Source organism: Zosterops lateralis (genome assembly GCF_965231275.1).
Source record: "Zosterops lateralis genome assembly, chromosome: 2".
NCBI lineage: Eukaryota > Metazoa > Chordata > Aves > Passeriformes > Zosteropidae > Zosterops > Zosterops lateralis.
The window spans coordinates 19750984-19773444 of NC_139763.1; the positions used below are offsets into that span (position 1 = coordinate 19750984).

At 39.6% G+C, this 22461-nt stretch overlaps 1 protein-coding gene across 1 annotated transcript in view; it reads right to left on the reverse strand.

Moving 5' to 3' along the window:
* FRMPD4 (FERM and PDZ domain containing 4) overlaps positions 1–21951 on the reverse strand; it is a 345066-nt gene extending 323115 nt beyond the window's left edge. The window contains exon 1 of the mRNA XM_083854925.1: positions 21898–21951. The gene's annotated coding sequence lies outside the window, so the exon portion shown is untranslated. The remainder of the gene's footprint in view (positions 1–21897) is intronic.
* Between the last annotated feature and the right edge of the window lie 510 nt (positions 21952–22461).

Genomic DNA, 22461 nt, shown 5'->3' on the forward strand with positions numbered 1-22461 from the left:
CTTTTCTTATTGTGGTCATGTTAGAAAGAGGAGTGAGCTGTTATGCAAACAGGCTACAGGGAGCTGCAGCCATTCCCGGGGGGGCTTGGTGCATCCTGGTGTCCAGCTCAGCTGGATGGAGATAAAGTAAAGGCAGGCTTGAAAGGGGAGCATTATGCAGTTAATCTCATGCTGGCTTTAAAACTAACATCTCTGACAGAAAGGGTCACAACAAAGGAATGATACAGGGGAAAGGGTGAGGAGCATGAAATGAGTGAGGTGTCACTGTTCAATGAGCAATTTGAATTGACACATGCAATTGTTTGGGCTGGACAGTATCTGACTCTGTGCAAACTGTATAGGAAGGGCATGTTCTCAGCCAGGAGCAGAGTATAGCTCCTGGTATGAATAATGGGAAATATCTCCCACATTCCTTGTTCATCTTTCTGGTAGCTCATAGCTTTGCATTACTGTAAATTCAGTAAGTGCCATTTTTACTACTGTTATTCTCAGTATTTCATCACTGGTGGAATAATTGAGGCTTTATTCATGGCAACATTATCTTCAATGACAGGTGAATCTCAAGCATCTGGAATTTTATTTTAATTTGACAGGCATCCTAATATTTAGATGATCCTTTGAATCATACATGAACTGGAAGTCTCTGAACCTGAGCTAAAAATGTGACAAATACGTTTTTCATGAGTTCTCAAACACTTTTGATTTGGATTACACCTAGAAATACAGAGAAAGCAATGTCCCTCTGGTATGCTGGCATTTCAAGTGGGGGAAAAAGGGAAGCCTTGAAAGTTTGTCTAGGGCACCAAAGAATGAAGTCCGTCTTACTATATGCAGGATTTTAAAATTAGCAAATGTGTAGTGTATTTTCCTAGTTTAAAAAGTTGAGATTTTATATCAAAAGAGGAAAAAAAGTTGTCTAGAAGTAGCTTGATGAGTGAAAATCATCTTGTCTAATTACAGACTTCTAAAAGTTGGATATCTGAGTCTACTCTCCCTTTATAGTTAATAGAATCATCTTCAGAGCACCATTTGCTGACCTGTCTTAGATGCCTATCTTAGGATGAGATGAATGGCTCTCAGGAGACCTCTGTTTCTGTCTGTTAAAAAGAACGGAGGATAACAACATTTTCAAAACACTAAGGCTGTGAAATAGAATTTCAAAAAACTTTTAATCAGACCATGTGGAAGACAACTAGAATTATTCCTGGTATTTGCAGGGATCAAGGGCAGGAGCTGTGGAAAGCAGTGCTCTACTTCACTTAAGTTTTGTATTCATTTATGGCTTTATTATTGTTATGACTGAAAAGAATGCAGGTGGCAATTTGTTCCACATAAGTTTCAAAAGAACTTAGAAAAAAATAATTTGTATTCCAATCCAAATCTTTGTTCACTTTTTTATTTTATCCCATTATTTCTGGACTTCTAGCTGAATCTGTGAATTCAGTGGTGGTACCCAGATGAAGAGAAAATAGATCATGGTGATAAGTTTTATTTTATTTTTACCCTTCACCATTTCAGAATCAATTTGCTGACTGCTTGACCTCAATTTTTTGTAACTTCTAAAATCACAGAATCTTAGAATACCATGAGCTGGAAGTGACCCACAAGGATCATTTGAGTTTATCTCCTGACCCTGCACAGGATAACCCCAGGAATCACACCATATGCCTAAAATAGTTGTATAGCTTTGAAGAGATGCTCTTTTAAATATTTTTCTCCAGCAATGTAGTAATAAAAGTCTTCTCTTTTCTCTCTAACATAGATGACCTTGAACTCAGAATCGGCACTATATATATATATATATATATATATATATAGTCAGAAACCAGTGACAGCTTTATTTATTATGCAATATCCAGGAGAGAACAAAAAATGGGGCTACATTGCACTGGGAAATGTCAGACCCCAGTTTTTCAGCTGGATCCACAGTGAAGGTTATAGTGCAGTTGGTGAGACCATAACCATTTTACAGTTACAAAAAGAATGCTTAAGGTAATTTAGAGACCTCAGGACATTTGCTATTCACACCTTTCACTTCCCATTCTGCAGCTACAGAGCTGCACTATTAAGTTAACTAGTTTGGCAGACAGGAGATAAAAGCATACTTCATTTCTGTGACTGTAGATGCCGAGTAGTTATTTATGTCAATGGAAATTGTGTATGCTGTTCTACTGTCATGGCTTGTGTCAGAAATAGTGTGCCCTGCAGGACTAGGACAATGACCATCCCACTGCCCTCAGCACTGGTGAGGCCTCACCTTGGAGCCAGAATTCAGTTGGGGGCCCCTCACTACAAGAAAGATGCTGATGTGCTGGAGCATGTCCAAAGTAGGGCAAAGGAGCTGGTGACAAGTCCTATCAGGAGTGACTGAGAAAGCTTAGCCTGGAGAAACGGAGCCTCAGGGAGGACCTCCACAACTACCTGAAAGGAGGTTGTAGTATGGCAGGGGTCAGTCTCTTCTCCCAGATAACAGGTGACAGGATGAGAGGAAATGGCCTCAAGTTGCAGTAGGGGACGCTCAGGTTGGGTATTAGGAAAATTTTCTTCACAGAAATGGTATTTAGGTATTGGAATAGCCTGCCCAGGGAAGTGGTTGAGTCACCACCCCTGGAGGTATTAGAAAGATGTGCAGATTTGGCACTTAGGGACATGGCAGTGCTGGGTTAAGGGTTGGACTCAATGATTGTACAGGTCTTTTCCAACTGTGATATTTTTTCCCCAACTGTGATATTTCTGTGATTCTGATTGACTTTTAGTCTGCAGGGGCAGGAACATTAGCATGCTCAGAGCATGGTAAATTTCAAATATTCTAAAAGATCTCTGGAAAACACTAAGGGTCTTAACTGTAAGAGGTATTCAGTCCTGAAGCTGTTGAAAGGAATGGTAAACAGGTTTTACATGTAAATGTTTAGAATATTCCCCAAAACTCCCATGTGACAATGCTTCTCAAGTAATAAGGTTGCCATTTTCCTAATGTTAGCTTTAAACACGTGCTGTCATTGGTGGAATTCTCAGGCAAGTTGAAGTCTGAAGAGGACAGTGTCACAGTGGACATGCAGAGAATGAAAGCCATGCATGAAGCAGACGTACCATTCACCAGCCCTGTTCAGAAAGTGAGATAACCACACTCACAGGAGGCCACAGAGGGAACATCAGCTGCCAGGTGAGGGAATAAACCTGAGTGGCACCTGTCCAGGATAAAGGAGTTATTGCACTGTATTTTCCAACCACTTCAATGGATTTTTTAATGACCACATGTAGGCAGAATTTCAGTTTTACATTGTTACCAAAAGCTGACAGGATATTCATAGCTTTGTTCTGAGTTTTTACAAGCTATCAGGGTCTTGGCTGGGAGGCAAAGAGTGGCACATCTTTAATTGCTGCTGAACTCTGCAGCACCTGGGAGCTGCTGGAAGTTTGCCATCTCCCTGCCAATAAGACCTTGGCTCAGCTACTTTTGTAAGCTCTGACAGATCTCAAACTGGTACAATGTTGCTGCAAATGTTGATAATGTAGATAATGTAACACCTTTATCAAAAGCATAAGGAAAATTTCTAGTTTGAGGGTTTTGTTTGTTTGGGGTTTTTTTTGTTTGGTTGGTTTTTTGGGGGTTTTTTTGGTCTTTATTGAACAAGCTGCTCAGTGGACGAGACTGACAAAAATGTGCAAAGAACACATACTACAGCGTGCATGGATGTCTGATCATGTACATGGATGTCTGATCACATGAATTTCATTTTGAAGAGCTGACAGAATTCTTGGACAAGTTATTCTTTGTTGCTTTAAGTATATGAAAGTGTCCCTGTCCTGTCTTCCTGTATTTTTTCTAAGGCCACTTGCTCTTCAGTTGCAATTTATGTTATGTATTTTTTTATTATTATTTTTCTTATGAAGAAAACTACTAACATCAGTCTGTAAACATATCAAACAAATACAAATGCTTACTGTTTGCAAGAGAAGTTCCTCCATTGCATGTTCCATTAGCATAGGATGTATTAATAGTGAGAAGTTAAAATCACTTCACCTCTAATGGCTGTTCTAATTGTTATTTGAATTAACCAGTGTCATTGACTTAAGGTCTGAAACCTAAGCCATAAGTGATAGTTTGAGAAAATAAGGTGAACACTCCCTCCAGCATTTTTGTGTAGGTTAGTAGAAACTGAAGTTCTGAATGGCATTCTTCTGGTTTTACATAACATTCACCTACTTCTCTAAATAACACTTATATTTCAGTTATGTCTGAATCAATTGGGCTAGGACAGTAAAAGTGCATTAAATGAGCCCCCAATAGACATAACACAGCAAGAGTAATACATTTTTATACTTTCAAATCAAATATTGTGAGTGTCTGGGGGAAGAGGTTTTATTGTGTGTTAAAAGCAGAACTTGGAACTGGCAAGTCTTCTTCCATCTTGGTCACTGACTTACCTGAGAAATCTGGTTTGTTGTGTATGGGGTTACAGTGGCAATCTACATTTATAAAACTCTGAAATTACATAACTCTTCATAATTCAAGCTCCTACCAGCCCTGATCAGCTGGGGAAGCTGGAAACAGTAAGTACCACCTGCATCACTGGCTGCAGCTGGGCTCAGAAATGCTCTGGTAAAAGACATCTCTCAGCCAGGTTACAACTGCCCAGAAAAAACATCTTCATAGCTTTCAGTGAGTGACTATTTGTGACTGACTCTATCTGTCCTCTTCTCCTCCCTGTGGAAAACGGTGCTAGACTTTGCAATTCTCAAGATTTTTCGATTAAGTCTGTTTGTGTGCTTCTTGAGTAAGCATTGGTTTATTTCTTTTTCCTAAGTGAATAAATTCAAATCCATCTAAAGTGCAAGGATGTGGCAAGAAAGAAAAAAAATAAGGAAAATCCTACCTTAGCTATGAGGGACAACTTATCTCACTTTACAGGCAAGAAATCCAATAGAATCACTTGCCTGAGGATCAACAGTGACTTTGTGGCAATACCCTATCTCCTGAATGCCCAAGTTGCAAAATTGTCTTTCACCAAGGTCAGCTGTTATTTAACATGGAGAGCTACCTTATTTTTAAAGATACATAAGTAATTCATGCTAATATGAAAAGGAATTAACTTCAATGGAGAAAAATACTTAATTCCAAATGGTTGAAAACATGTTCACAATATAGAAAACCATCTTTGTATCTGGAAAGACTGTTTTCCTGTCATGAACTTCTTTGTATAAATTAAAATCATCCTCTGCTGTGACAGTTTTCTGTATCTTATCTCTATTATAGCAAGTCAATAAAAATACATATTCTACCAACTGTTTCCAATTACCAACTAAAATTCTATTGAGACTTACTTATCCAATACGGTAGGGGTCAAATCTTTGGAGAGGGTGAGCAGCTGGGACTCCTATGGCTCGACTGATTAGCATCATCTTACTTTGGAGGCCTGAATTTTACACAGTAAATGATCTAATCACCTACCCGGGTTTAGAACTACCACAAGTTAATAACAGCACTGCAGCCATAGCTGCAAAATATTACGCAGTAAAATGAAATAAATGGAAATAATCTCTCCTGAGTGCCAATAATTTAGATTTACAGGGTAATCCATATGTATTCCAGCTCCTAACAGATTGCCAAAATACTGTTTGGAGACTTCTATTTCAAATCTAGTACATTTTATTATCATTTCAGAGGTTACAAAATTGAGGAATAAATTAAAAAGCTAAAATGGGGAAAACAAACATTTACAGATTGGATTTAGGCATTCAGAAGTGTGAAGCAAAGCTCCCTCTTTTGAAAGGACTTCATTAATGTTTAATTAGCTGAGTTGCAAACCAGAGCTCACTCCCCAGCATCCCCTTACCCAGGCACAGCAGAAATTTCTCTCCTTCACAAGAGGGGAGTCTGGCTTTAGTGGGGTTATTTAGCAGCATTTCAGGGATGTCATTTTTCACAGCTGGTCTCAGGGCACTTCACAATGTCATCATAATTGTCACCACTGAAGTCAGGGAATGCGTAGGGTTACCAAGCAAAACAAGGCAGGGATCTGTGTGCTGGCAAGATACAGGTCTTTGTTTTGTGAATTTATGGAGGTGAGGTCTGGCATTTTGAACATCAGTTCATTTTTCTCACTGGCTGCTTGGTGCCAGAAATGAGAGGCCACTGTCATGGACACAATGCTCATAGAGTGCTATAGCAATATTACATTTTTCTAGATACAGAAAATTACTGTAGTATCTCAGGTGTTCAGGGATAGGTTATTTTTCACCAATTCATTGAAGCATAGTGATTTCAACAAACGCTTCACAAACAGTAATTCAAAAAACATCAAGAAATAATTTTCATATCATTTTAGAAATATTGTCCAAACTTACCTGAATGCTGTAATGCAGAAAGTCTGTTGTTTAAAGGTACATAATTAACTCTAATTTTTTCCATGACACAAGCCAAATAGAGATTTCACACTGGGCAGGACAGAGTGTCTCTGGGCTTCACCAAAAGACCAGAATACATTAACAAACATTAACCTTCTTGCCTCTTTCCAGCTAGAGGCACTATGTTAATGGGAATGCCCAATGAATTCATTGGAGTTGAGCTACTTTCCCTTTGCAAAGTGTCTGGTTCAGTGCCCTTGGACTGGTTCCTTTTTCTTGTGTATTGCAGTGTCAATTTGGCCACTGAGAAGAACTTGCCCCATGTCTTCTGCACTTGGCTGCAGAGCCAATGTGTTTCCAAGCCTCAATCACGGGGAGCAAAGCCATTGCTCCAAGGCTCCAGCAGCTCAGAGCAGCAGCCCCGACTCTGCTCACTGAGGGCCACCAAGTCAAACATGGCCTTCAGCACCTGCCTGACTGGCCATGGTTTCTAAGAAAATTATTAGATGATAACACACTTTGTAAATCTGAGATTCTGCTTCGTATTCATATGTGCCTAAATAAATCAGAATGCTTCTCCCTGGTCAGAAGTATACAAGTATTTACTGTAATAAATGCGACTCTTCACAAGATGGCTTGGAAAGCAAAGTTCTTTTAAGAACATTATGAATATGATGCATTCTAGTAAATTGACTTCAGTTCATGCCAATATGTGAACTCACAATGACTTACCAAATAAACCCCAAGTAATATGAAAACTAAAATTTTGTTAATAACCTTTTCCCAAAGAAGAGCTGCAGTCTTCATCTAACAGTGTATTTTTGTCAGAGAAAGTCAATTTTGAAAACCTTTAAATCCCCTAGGTTAAAATGTTCATATTGTAGCAGATCTTAAGCAAACAATCATTGATAAAATCAGGGCTTTTTCTGAAATGAACTCTGAACATAATATGCAGTGGACAGTACAAAGTAATAGCATCTCCAGCAAAAGTAAGGGAAGTAAAGGAAAACATTAGAAGACAATGTAAATATGATGGAGCTTTCAGAAACAAATCCTGCTTTCCCTTTGGTTACAATAACTGTCAGGAGCAGTCTGAGAAAGAAAAATCTCTTCATTCTAGCATTCTAGCTTTAATATCAAAGCACACAGTTTTAGATCCAACAGGAAAGGTTAAAAAAATATATGATTAAAGAGAATCATCAAAGGAAGGAAGGCATAAAGGTCAGATATTTCCAGTTACTGACTGATTGGCTTGGTCAATGACAGTGATCATTAACTGCCAAGAAGTGCCCTTCCTGTCAGCCTCTCTTACATAAACAATGAAATACACAACAACGTGGATCAGAAGCTATTGAATGAACACATGTGGAAGTTGGTCTCTCCAAAATGCCATGGCATTTACCATGGCAAATGTTATACTGGTGTTGCTCTTTCTTTCTCTCTAGTTCACCTTCATTTTTCCCTCATGCAGTCACACACATACATTGGCTGCACAAAAACCCTGAGAACATGCCACCAAATGGCTGGTGGCTGTCACTGTGCCAGACGAGAAAAAAACCTGAGATTGATCAAGTGATTAATCTTGTGTTAATATATAACTGAGGAGACATGAAGATTTTATAAGCAAGGACAAAAAGGTTTAATTGGATATGATAACTTTTGTGTTCAACAGAAGAACTGCTAGAAAGAGAAAAAACAAGTGATTATGAAAACAGAAAAGGATTAAGGAATTTTTTTTCCTGCTGGGTACAAGCACCTGAATGGCAGAAAGCCTAGAACTGGATTACTTTTGAATTTTCTAAATTGTTTTCATGAGAGGAACTTTTTTGACCCATATGATTCAGAGAGAGCTTCTTAAAGTTGAGGAATACTACTTTATAAGAAGACTTTCCTCCTATAGAGATGCTCAGGAATACACTGACTGCTTAATACTGCTTACTTTTTAATTATCTTCCTGACTAGGTCAAAGTGTTGCACAGAAAAAAAAATCATAACCTTCAGCAAGGAATAAAATTGCAAGTCCTGGAAAAAACACATTCCTTCCTTATGTTTTAAGGTATCCTTTAAAAGCAATTGTAACTAGTTAGAAATAAGTAAAAAGCAAATTTCAAAAAAGCATGAGATTTTTCTCCCTGCTTTTGCTTATGATTTTATAGAAGAGGATTCACTTTTCCTAGTGCCACATGTATTTTTTCAATTCTTTGTTGTATTTGACTGTGGAAATTTATTTTCTATGTGGGTAAAATATTTGGTTATAAAAACCAGTTAAACTGATAAGTAGTCACAACAAACCACAGCAATTTTTTCCTCTTGTAGGAGGCTGAAGGATTGACAGCTGGAGAGATATTTTCCTGTGTCAGTATGTGCAGGGATGTTGAGCAATTTCTCTGGAAAGGGCTGATGCTACTTATTTGTATCCCACAAGCAACCTCCCCTGCTACCTAGTGCAGCTGGCCAAGGCTGGAACTAGGCAAGCACTCATATGTCTTTTCCATTTGTTTAAAGCTCATTAGCATCCATTGAGCTGTGCTGTTCCAGCCTCAATATATCAACGTTAACAAAACATTAATGCTGTACTCTTGAGGTAAAAGAAAACAAAGTCTCATTTGAAATACAAACATGTAATGAAATGCAGCCTGTTCCCTCTACTTCAGATCCCAGGGACTGATGGCAGGATCTTAGTAAAACCCCAGGCAAGCTGTGAATCTCTGACGTGTGTGCTAACCTGTATCTGTGGAACCATAGGTATTTAGAAGCAGCTGTACCTCCTGCAAAAGGCTCTTGCTGTAGCACCATAAAAGAGCTGTTGAAGCTTTTAATCTGGAAACTCCTACCCTGGGAAGCTGAGTTTGTGATGCACAGCTGTTGTACAGCCCTCTACAGCAGTGGTAAAAGATGTGGCTGAGAGTGGGTTAAGAACAGACAAATCCACACACAGGCTGGGATGCCTTTGCTGGGGCAGCCCCAGACCAAGAGCTCAGGGCCTCCTTAACCCCATCCTCCCCAGGCAGAGCGTGGTGGTCCCTCAGCAGGTACTGCTCCAGAGAGGTTTGCAGCAGGAAAGCTCTGCAAGGGCCACCAGCAGGGACTTTGGCCTCCCCTGGGAAGGAAGGACTGGCTGGAAAGGCCTTAAGTTCATACCTGATGCTGCTGTGGGCTGTCACTCACAGAGCAGAGAATTTGTCAGTAAAACCACAGTGGGACTAAGCAGAAGTGTTTGGAAGGAAAAGATTCCTGAATAGTCTGGGCTGCAATTGAAGCCCAAAACCATGCAGGGATAACTTGCCTTCACATTACAGAACTCTAACCCTGAAGCCCTGGTATAAAAAAGATGTCATTTAAATGAAGAAGCAGTATATAGCATGCATTGATTTTGGAGGGAAGTTATTTATTCAGCATTTCAGCATGCTGGGAATGTTGGTGCAGCAGGGAGAGGCTTGTGCTGTGCCTCTGAAATTCTCCCCAGACTTTACGTGGAGGATCATCTCAAGAATAATTAGCTCCTGTGCCTGTTCATCTGGAAAGGCAAGGGGTCCATACGGACACTGCAGGTGTAGGTAGAGGGCAACTGCTGTGTTAGAGAAAGCATCAGCAGACTGACTGTTGAGAAAGACATGACTAGTCTTTGTGTTGATAAATGCGAAGTTCTTCCTGTAAGAGTTTTGTGGGTTTGGTCTAGGCTTGTTTTGTTTGGATTTTTTTTTCACAGATAAAGCATATATAGGAAATGTTTAAATGTTTGAATATTTAAATGAATTCTTTTCTCCATACTTGCTCTCTATGAACAGCCATTAGATTTCCTGGCAGGAAAACAAGTGATAAATATGAATTCCATTTTGCATGGTATTTATAGAAAAATAATTTTAACGTTTGTATTCACAGAATTAAAGGTTCTTTTAATAGTCATTCATGTCCCCTGAGATAGAAGAAATTACGGCTCATGACTCTTATAATTTGATTTTTGGAAAGTGTTTGCAAGGCATAGGCAGCAAGTGAACAGCAGATACAAATTAGTGCTGAGATTCTACTAATGACTGTATTAAATATTGTGATTTTTCTTCATAAACAGAAGGGAAAAATAATCAAGAACATTTTTTATTCAAGGTTTTATAGCAATTTTTTGCTTTTGATGGAAAGCTCATCCTAAGATATTTGCATGTATACATTAGTTAACAACACGTACCTCCTATGGGGCAACTCATAAGATACAACCTGAATGCTTTTCATGCAAATAATTAACTATTTCAGTGTGACATGAACAGGGTATATGTGACATGCAGCAGACCAATAGCAAGAAATGTTGCAGATGATTTACTGCAAGGGGGAAAAAGGGCTGTAACATGAACCAATAATTTCTTCACTTAATCCAGGAATAAAGATAAAAGGAGAAGAGAAAAATACAGTTCCCTAGGGTGTTTGAATGAGGAAAATGCTGAACTGTGAATCAGAATTGAATAGACAGAAACATTAGCTCCTTTCAAAAGGATGTTTGCCTTACAGAGATCAGATATTGTAATAGCACAGATCTGGCTCCTTGCCTATGCTTTGCAACATGCAAATGAGTGTTTTCCTTTCTCAGAAGCTCTGCAGTAAAACCCACCATAAAATCACAGAAATGTACTAAAGAACTCTCTGAAATGACCACCAATGCTTGATTAGCAAAGCTGGAAGTAAGAGCCCTCTGTTCTAGACTCACTGTCAGTGGAAACACAAGCAATGAATACTTGTGAAAACAGTGCTCAAAGAGGCACATCCACAAAGGTGACTCATGATGCAGGCAGGTGCCAGACAACTATTTTTTAAAAAATGCTACCTGCTGTTGAATTGAGGAGGACAAGAACATGTTTTCATGGTGGATTGCAGAGGAGAATTACCCCGAGTTCTGAGGGACTTCTAGTTTGTCATGCTGAAGACCGGGATGTCTCAGCTCACATTAAGCTCTGCTCTGCCACATGCAGACCCTTGCAAGCCTGAGCTATTTTGATACTGAGAGTTTATTGCAAACAGAAACTGAACAACCTGGGAATGCTCTTCTGCAGCTGCACCAGCTAAGCATATTTAAATCATCAGGACCACTGGAAGCTGTGTTTCTGTTGGGTCTTCCAATTTGAAAGACCAACAAATAGCTGGCCAATCTCAGGACAGAACAAAAAATGTCTTTTCAGTTTAATAATTTTGTCAAGAGTGAAACTGCCACTACAAACTGTGCCACTGACAAGTTTGGGTATTAAGGTGGAAGGAAGGACATCAAAGAGGAGGGAGACAAATGTGTTATTGCCAATTTAACCGTGTATCTGATTCCCTAATACAATCTTTCACGCTTGTTCTGTAATTGCCTGCAGCTCTCTTGATTTCATCAACATTAGTATTTTGCTTATGTTTAAGGTCTGGGACTTCTGAAAGGCACATTAACTTATTTTTCATAAGTTACTTCTAGCATATTTCCTCTCCACTGTCCTGTTAACATCACCACAGAGTCATTTAGAGTGGAAAGTGGAAGGGACTTCTGGAAATCTCTCTTCCCACCTTCTGCTCAAAGCAGAGCCAACACTGAACACATTGCCAGTTGACCTTCTGCCAAGGCTGTCTGGTCTTTTTCAAGAGAGTACCATTTGTCATTATGATTTACTTTCAGCTATGGGTCACCATCTCAAAGACCACCACTGTTTTCCTGTCCAACAAGAGCTCAGTGCCCCATGTCTGAGGGCACCCATCCTTCCACAAAAACAGGACAAGGGTCTAGTGTGAGATGATGGCTATAATCACACTACTCTTAGCTTCACTTGCACTACTCTTAACTAAACTGGAATAACTGACTGAAACAGAGGATTCCATAATCCCAGTATCCCACACTTTAAAATGAATGCAAGCTTTACATTAGATTAAAACATTGCATAACTCAGATTACCAATGAGCTGCTTGCCATTCCTATCTGTACCTTCCCAGTAAAGTATCACCTACAGACTTAATCACAGAACAATTTTATCCATTTGCCATTTTGGAGACTTTACCACAGTATGCAAATATTTCAAGGACAGAAATAGTTTCAATGTTTATTCAACATGAACATGTAGGAAAAGAGAAAATAGCAGGCATGAGATATTTAGGGCAGCCGCTGTGAATTCACTGTAGGTCTGAGAAGACTGTCAATACTGAGAGCTTGTGGCAAAATGCTGTGAAAGTACAGGAACAAAATCAATTGTAGCCAGATTTTTTCCCTCCCAGTACACATGACAAAATTATTTACAAGTGACTTATTTAAATCTAGCCAGAAGTCAGCTATTTCAGTGGCCTATTGAGCAGAAAAGATCCCCTATGAGTTAAGGAAGGTCACAGATCCAGTTATATCACCCAGATGATCTCTCTGACAGAGTATTTGTAACACTTACTCTACTTTGCCTTTGTTTCAAAGTAGATGGCTTGTGACAATGAGTTTTACCTCCATATTTTTTTGGCATTGGCTAGAAATTGCTCTATCCTGACACAACCTTTCACATAATGATGATGAGCATAGTGTGGAAAAAAAAAAAAACAACCAAACCAAGAGAGAATAACACATCTTATCTAGAAGCAAAAACATAGTCACTAAGACCACCCTTTCAAAAACCCTCATCTAACCTAAAGCTAAAAACTGCTTTAAACACTACCCACACTGCAGTCATAGATTTTCTGCTCGGCACCTCTCCATAATCTCAATGCAAACTGCTGCAAAGGCCGGCAAGCTAATAGCTGATCTGGCTCAGTGCCAGCCTGATTTTTACTGTCCTCTTTAGAAGTCTAGGGCATCAGTGCATTGGCAAGTAGCACAGTGTAATTGGAGTGGATCTGTAGAGAGAAATTGGTACAGAGCAGCTGAGGGCCAACCTGTACACATTTTAGGGATATTACTTCAGACTACCTCTCATTTGGGCCCTACACAGGATGCTGAGTGGTTGGTGTGTAGCAAGTGCCTTGCTGGACACCATCTACTTGGTTCAGCAGAGGGACATGCAGTTTGTGTGCTCCAAGACCACTTCATTCACACTGAGGCAAGTACAGTAAACAGAACAGAATATTTGCTTCCTGAGTACATTCCTGATCTGAACTAAACTGCTAATACAAACATATCTTGGGATCACTTAGAAGGGGTCTTTATCCAGGGAAATCCTTGGTGTAGGAAGACATTCTGACTGTGGAGCTAATAAGCATCATTAGCTGCTCACAAAACTGTTAAATAAACACAAAACTGTTAAATTTGGTGAACCACTGAGAGAGCTAATAAATTATCTTTCCCTCTTTACTGAAAAAGCTAGGACTTTATTGTCACAAAGACATTTAAATCGGGAAATACTTGTCTTTTTTGTAATTTGAAAGTTTAACAATGAGCAGTACAAATCACTGGTTTTGGAATCCTTTACATTGTTAGGCTATTCTGTCAAGTTTTTGATGTGAATTGGCTCCAATAGTGTATTTATTTTCCCAGGCCATCACTGCCAGACATTGTCATCTTCCAGGCGTGTCCATGGTGGGACGCCTGGTTTTATGATGCTTTGTGACTCAGGAGTGGTGCTCTGGGGACAGCACTGTGCAGCTGCATAGGGGAGATGTTTATTGCTGCCAAATTACAGAAACCACAAACACTGTATTCCAGTAAGCAGATTCTTCTGGTTAAACTCCTGCAAGTTCATTTCATAGTGAGCTTGATGGGCATTCAGAGAAGAGTGCGTCAGAAACAGAATCGGAACACCGCAATATACAGGCACAACCCTCACTGCTCAACTGTTGCGAGTAAGATAATGAGATACATTGCTTTCTTTTGGAGTTTGGGGTTTCTTTGTTGGTTTTTTGTTGTTGTTTTTTTTGTTTGGTGTGGTTTGATTTTTCTTGCTTCTCTCCATTCTGAATGCAATGAAGCACAGTTGTTTATAGAGATAAATGGCTTTCACAGAGATGAAGACTCAGCCATATATATCAAGGAGCGTACACCTGATCAAGCTTTGTGGGCACACAACAAGCACATAGGGAGCTGTATTACTGACTTTGGGGGATAGCTCAGTTCTCTGGAAAAAAGTCCAGCCTATGTCAGACTGAATTCTGCAGTAGATAATACAGCAGCTTGATGACTATAAAAGAATCCTTATTTAATTCACTCTGTATCCCTGGCACTCCTCATCCAGATAATCAAAGAACTGAGACTGTCTGAATATTTCCTTTCTTTTTAAGCTTTCAAATTCCCTATGCTTGTTCAGGACTTGCCAGCTTTCTTCATGTTTTAAGGGGAATGTGCATAATAGAGAGTTCTGCCTCTTTCTCATGGCTCTATAGTAGAGCCTGCACAAGCTCTACCCACTCATTCCAAGCATCTTTTGTTCTGATGTAATGTGTTCTAAGAATCCCACTTGAAAAAAAATTAATCATCAGTTCTAAGCCTGCTGAGCATAACTCCAGAGCATATGAACTTTAAAAACAGCTCCCATTGTACAGTCTTTGGGGTTAAGATGCCCTTAACTCTTACTGAAAATCTGAATTTGCAAACACTCTTCCTGAAGCTCCCCTGAAATGTGAAGGAGGATATGGAAAGATGACCCTATCTTTCCATCAATCTATTCAGCAAATCTTCCTGCAGAGGTTCAGTTGCTATGCCCCATTAAACTGGCAGTGGCTGCCTTGCTTTACACAGCAACCCAGCAGTCCTCAAAAGCAAAGTATCCAGAGGCTCTGGAAGACCAGGAGCAGCAGCATTGCCCCAAACACGCCCCCTGTGGATGGAGCTGATGCAGCCATTCCTCTGCTGCTCCTGAGACTGTGTCAGTTTGTATTCCATCTGCATTGCCTGTTCCAGGCTTGGTGTTTGTTTTCTTGTCTTTGTAGGAGGCAAGGTGGGGAAAGGGAAATATTTATGAATGTGATTCTTTATTTGCTATCTTTTTTTTGTGTCTCTGTTCTTTCTTTTTGAAGTCTGCCCAGTTCCTGCATTCAGCTGCTGGATCCAGAACAAGAGGGCAAACTGGCCCCACGGGAGTGGCCCATCTGCCTTGGAGTTCATGGAGGGGAGGAAGGACAGAGTCTTGTTGATAAAGAGAGTATTCAGAATTCTGGAATTTATTTTAATATGCTCCAGAATATACTAGCTTTTTCACTGGTGACCTGCAAAGACAAGGTCCCTATTGAAAAAATTTCTAGCACAGATATAAAACTTTAAAAGACTAATGAAAAACAAACAATGCAGAAGGAATAGATGCGCAAATCTGACAATCATATGGTTAATGAAAATTTACAGATGTCTTTGGGCTTATTTTATTTTGTCGCATTTGTGGAAAACTAAATAGAGACAAAACAAGTTAAATAATTCACAAAAGACCTACATTACTGAAAGGTTGGAAGAAAATTGTTTCAGCTGCAGTCCAGTTCAATGGGAAGAGACAATTCTATTCAAGTAGAAAGGGACCAGATGAGTCCAAAGCTTTACAATTCTTGAAGATTTGGATTATGCAAAACTTAACTCTCCTGACACACTGTTATTCATTAAGTTCTTGTTTTACATCCAAAAAGATGAAAAAACACCAAAGATTCAAAAAGAGAAAACAAACAACAAAAACAAGAAAACCAAAACCAACCAAACAAAAAAACCTCTCCAACCTGAGTAGGAGCTGAAGAAATGTCTTTGGTGGAACTGGGAGCAGAACCCAGGCATACCAGCGCCCAGCTCTCCTAAGTATTGGACAACCTCTTTTAGCAAATAAATGCGGAGAGGCACTCTTTAAACAAACATCATATCCTATGCTGACCCAATATATATACAATACAGTGAAATCTTGAATAATTTATCTACAGTATGAGTTCATTATTCAAAGACAAGCATACCATGCAGTTTAATGGGAATTTGCTTCATTACTTTCAGGATCTTTCAAATCCATTTGTGACATAAATACATGCTTACTAAAACATTCTTAAAACTTCTGAGAGAGTCAGCATTCTCTACAGAAAGAAAATGCCTGATTCCTTTCTTCACTTTCTGAAGTTCATTGCAGTTCTATGGCATTTTCAATAAATTATCTAGAATGCCTGTGTTACTGCTTGTTAGAATGCTACTTAGATTAGTTTAATTCAAAGGTCAAACTATTTTCAGTGTTTAACTAAGTCACTTCAAAACATGCCTTATCATTAAGGACACAGAGGTGTGAGTATTCAAAACCATACTGCCCTTGCAAAGTATGCATATATTTAAATATTTATGTTCCCATTAGCTTAAAATGGGAAGAACATATGTATAAGCTTACTCACTGAATCACGGTGAAGATTCCCAACGGATTATCATAAACGTCCATTGTGTTTAAAGTTGATGGAAGCAGGTGGCAAAGTCCCGGGACAGGCAGTCTGGGAGGGCGAATCTGTGCCTCTTTTGCTGCACCCTTCACACACACACCCACAACCCTGCACACAGCACCCCCTCCCTCCAGTCCCTCTCCTCTGTCAGGTTGGCTCTGGACCCACAGACACAGCTGCTGGCTGAGAGCTACCAGAGGCAGTGGGGGTTCTGTGGCAGTGACGCTCCCACAAACCAATCCATGTCGATGCTGCTGACACAGGAGGATCAATGGGAAAATTGCAGTCCCATGGTCCAGGCCATAATGATTTAATGACAATTTTTAAAACTGTTGCATGGCTTCACCTTGAAAAAAGCCTTGAGATTAACCTTAACAAATATGGAAAAGTATGTTCATGCAGACTGGATCATGTGTGATTCCAGCCTAATGTTAATGATCTGTCAGTCTCTGCTGGTATAAGGAGGGATAGGCATAGTTGTACTTTGTTTTCTTTGCCTTGGCTGGGATTCTTAGAATAGAATATAACTTTGGGGGTTGCAATGAAATAAAGCTTTCTTCTGCTTATGCAAAAAAAAAAAAAAAAAAAAAAAAAGAAGTGACAGCAAGACTCAGTTAAATATCACAGGACGAACAGTACAAACCAGTCCACTAAAATCGATGAGTGTATGTCTAAGTTTTACTCAGCCCAGCTGAAGACCTCTGATATTCAAAGGAAGATGCCTCTAGTTTTTTTATAGTATGTTTTTAAACAGATCTTATACCTCCAGAACTTATCATCTTACAAACATCTGTGAAAAACACAATTGCTTCATGTAAAGAAACAGTATTTCCTTACCCATCTACACTGCAATTTAAATACAATGGTGCTGAGTCAGTTGCTGAAGGAATAACAACCCATTCCTCAGTGATCCTGCATGAAGAAATCCTTCAGCTGAGAAAGTCTGATGACAGCTGAGCACTTCCAAGTGGGCACTCCTTCCGCTCTTCAGACACCCAATGCCCTCACTTCAGGAGTACAGCAATGGACACAACTTCTTTCAAGGAAGGAGAAAGGACAGATTGTGCAATGAGGTTAGGGTGAAAGGCACATGGGAAGCTGTGGGAAAGTGCACCAGCTCTTACCCTCAGACTACAGTAGGTGATGGGAACTGCTGTGTCCAAGTAGATGAAGAGATGCAAAGAGGGAAAAGTGGTGGTTCCTGTCATTAAGCTGCATACCAGATGTGTGAGTCTTTACCATCAAAGGCAGCCACCATGGAAATGGATGTGCTGAAAGCAATCAGTTAAATGGCATCCCCATTTCTAACAAGCCAGACCCACCTGCTCTCTCTCAGCTCTCACCTTGGCTGACAAAATTACAAAGAAATGCAACCTCTCCTAGTGAGGTGAAAAACTCCAGAATAGAAGTACGGGCAGCTAGATCACAAACACTGCTGGCATTGCTGCAGTGATGATTCCAGAATCACTGCAAGATTGGAAGGGACCACAGTTTAAAAAATAGCATTTCAGTTAAAGGCTAATGACCAAGGCTGAGGACCTTTCATTGCAGGCCCCAAGAAGAGCAAGACTAGAGAAGACAGAATCACTCCTGTGCCATGGCTGCAGTGGATTGAGACACACTTGAGAAATCCACACCAAGGCTCCAGAGCCTCACTGTAAAACCAAAGCTGACAACCTGGTGGGTTTTTACTGTACTGTGCCACTCATATGTTTACACAGTGGAGAAACATTATGTATCTTTCCATTAAAAAAGTGCCAATGGAAAGTCTGGAATCTTCATTTCCAGGAGAGAGGCTGAGCACATTCTGTCACCAGCCTGGTTGAAATGCTGGTGTCTGCAGGGTCTATTACATGACAGCTGGACACTCTAGTCTATTAGGAAATTTGTGGTTGGGCCCTTCTTTTGATATCACAAGATGAGGTAAACATCTCCACTTTTGGAAAGAACAGACAGGATTCTTTCATAAGGTAAGCTTTGATTCCACCTAAGCAGGCCAGTAACAAGTGTAATTGCTGTTTTCTGAAGGGTGGCTTGAATATATGATCTAGAAGTTAAAACATTCCAGGGTACTGAAAAACTCCAAGTGCAGTGTGGTATAATTATGGGGTTAAGTATCATTTCTGAATTTGGATCCTAGCTCTGAAATTAATTTTATTTCTGGCAGTGGGCAAATCGTTAACAGACAACTTGTAGAGACATTTGCTCAAACAGAGCTACTGATATTCAGTATTTAGCCTGAGACATGTGGGGCAGTATTTTCGAAGTAAGTGTCATCCTGAAGGGTTAGCCACAGATGATCATTTTCTTTAAACTCATCTAGATACAAGATGCCACTAATTTGACTTCTGTAATCAGAAGCCACTTTTTAAAAATGCAAGTTTTCATTTTAAGCCTTGCAAGTGTTTTTTGAGAAATCTCACTAATTCAGCAGGCTTCACAGCTACTCGCATTAGTTTCCACATCTCCAAAAGAGGAGTAAAGATTTACATATCTAAAAGATTATTCAGGCAATATTTGTGGAATAGTTTGAGGGATGATGTAGGTAGTTTACCCCATATGGCTTCCTCACGTGCACTTGAGTAGATAATCTGATCACTTGCTTTCACTCTTGTGTTTTCTCCCAGTTGCATGTGATTTATCTGGGTCTTTAATGACTCATTTTTCAGATTCTCTATTATTTTGTAGAAAAATCTTTCTATCTCCCCACACTGAAAGACATGGCAGAAGTTATTCGTGTAGACACTGAGGTCAAACTCATTACTCAGAAGAAATTCATGAAATCATTTTAGTGATAATGTGATACAAAATGAGATAGGTCCTAGAAGCCAACCTTCAGCACCAGTAGTTTCCCCTTTCTGGACTTCCCTGTTCTGAAATTCCAGCAAGAGAGGCACTGAAAGAACTAGAGGAAAAGTAGCATATTTTATTTGCTTTTCTCAGAGCATCTCTTATAAACAAACCAGTGATGAAACAAACAAAATAAAGTAGCCTTTAACATGATCCTTTCCCTCACTACACTCTTAATAGCATCTTGAGAATCACGTACTGAACATTTGGGGCCAGATGCTCATCTGACATGATTTGATGCGCACACATTGAAACCAGTAGAGCAATGATAATATATATATACTAGAAGCTACAACAACTGGGCCTTAATAAAAGGTTTCATAAGTTATGTAACTGGTAATTCCAGTACAGGATTTGTTTTTAATACGATTGACTTTGTTGAGATGAACATGACTATAACCTTAGAAAAGATGTCATGCTACTAAAAAAAAATAAAGGACAAAAATCAACTAAACCCACAATAACAGTGCTCCTAAAGCTCAAAACAAAATTAATTCTTCCCTCACTGTTATGTCCAACATTTCTCCAACATCTCAGCTTTAGAGATACATTTGAGTCCAATGAATCACATCATAAGGGAAGGGATAGCCACTAAACTGAGGCAAGGTGAAGACTCATCCTGATTTCCATGGCTGCTCTAGGTTACAGTGAGGCCAGCACTTATTTTTACTCTACATCAGTTTCAGTCCACTGGCTGCAACATGGTTTCTACAGATAAGGTGTCAATAATAATTTGTAAAGTCAAAGGCTTTGCTAAGTAAATGAATACACAGAACAGTGCTGATAAGTTGCCAATTTGACTGTGCTGTTAGACAGGAGATTAACTACTGCTGCACAGGAATTATTAAAAAATTAAAACTTTGCATATCATGTCAGTGCCTCAGGTCTGATGGCATTTCAATACAGAAAAGTCTCTAAGTAATCAGTAGGTCAAGTATGGTGGTTAATACCATTGGGCAATTATTAAATAGCATGCTAGTCAAATTCAGTTTGGGAAAATAAAGAAAAATATGAACACTATTAAAGGGCATGAAAGGGGGAGGGGGGTTTCAACAAAACAGCTAATCTAGACATGCTCTAGCTTCATTTTGTCTTGGCAGCAATCCTCATAAACAGGACTCGCATCGTCTGACACCAGAGGCCTGTAGTGCAGTTGGCTGTCTCTGCTGGTCACCCACTGCTTGCTGCCACAGAGGCTTCTAGGATGTGATTCATCTGACCTAATTCAGCTGACTGCTTTACAGTTGAGATGAATAATGCCTAGAAGTGTCTGTTTAATTCCATTTGTCTATCTGAGTTGTTTGGTGTGTTATACTGTAGACTGGCAGTACTTTGTGTACAACAAAGAAGAAGAGGAGCTAGAGGAGAAGCTCTGAACTTGCCTTCAAGGTCTGTGTCTTAGAGCCTCCCTTGAGGCTCTATATTACAGAGGCATGAAAGCAAGATATAGACAGGACTTTGGTGTTACACTGGTCTACCAAGCTGGAGTATCCAAACCTGCTCCCCTGATGCAGTATTACATAAAATTATATTTGCTGGTGTGACTGAATCTGGCCTTCCAAAGAAAACCTTTTACATGTCAGAAAGTATAGGCTATTGCCAGCAATCATGTGAAAAACATGCTCTGGCAATGCTTCAGCTCTTTTCTTAAAGGCCCAACACTCCCTCATCCTCCCAAACTCCAACACATTAAGATCCACACACTGTCTTTGGGCATAATTCAGGTAGACCATTATGTTGAATGTATTCAGTGAGACTCCTCTTCCCATTGTTTATCATAATTACAACCCTTATCAGAATTTTTTATAGTGTTTCTCACTTGCAAACTGGGCTCCTCCTCTCTTTTCAAGCTCATCTCCAGTGCTGGCCATTAGAGAAAGGAACTGAGGATGGAAAAGACAGGGATGAGTTACTGGGGGCAGACTGACAGTGCTGGAGTTTTGAGCATGTCCCAGGCTCACTGAAGAGTGGGCAGAGCTGAAGGAGAGAAGTGGTGGTGCTAATCTTGTATCTATGATTTGTTTGGAATTGCAATGTGTTTGTTTATCATTCAGCTTATGTTTGACTTGTATGTATTGATGTTTGCATTAAATCAAGTAATTTTTCTGCACTCATGTTATATCAACAAAGCTATATAAAGCATTTGACATCCTTAGGAAAATTCTTCATATGCTATTATTTATCATCTTAAAACCAGTAAACAGATTGGTAAAACAAGCAAACTGATTTTTAGGTGTGTTACAGAGCTGCAACAAGCGCTATTACTGTACATGTTCCTTAGTTACTGGGAAATATAAAATCAGGAGAAAAATTTAAATTGCGTTTTTCTGACCTTACACCTGCCAGATAAAATCCTATGACATAATCCCATGTGCAGAATTAGATACAACTCACTGTGAATATGCATGGTGGAATCAATCCAGGATACATAAGAGAGAAAGAAAGAAGTCTCAGTACTGCCAGAAGTGTTTAACAATATTTTTCTGGTATAGAAACTTGGATCTACAGAAGTCCCAGGTAATAATTAACTTAGACACATTCCTTACTGCCTTGAGTAAACAGAAACTGACACCCTACCGTAAGCAAGCTGGGACTGTGACCCAAGAAGTCATGTCCCACCAGAAGATTTATATCCACCCCAACACATTTTGGCACAGAGTTCCTCAGAAACTGGGAGAAACAAATTATGATCAAGGTTAAGCAGCTCACAGATGGTTTTTCAATGACTGACAAGTCAGGTCTGTTCAAAATAAAGCTGGGACCAGTCACAGTCTGTCTTTTCAGTGGAACTGGCTGTTCCCAGTCACTGAGCTGCTGGAGGACCCAAAACAGGTATCCAGATCTGTGCCACATAGGCTCACACCTTGCTCATTGCTGGAGCCCTAGAATGGTCACATTACATCAGCAGTAACAAGCAACATTCCTCTTTTGAAAATGGCTAATGAACAACCCAGACAA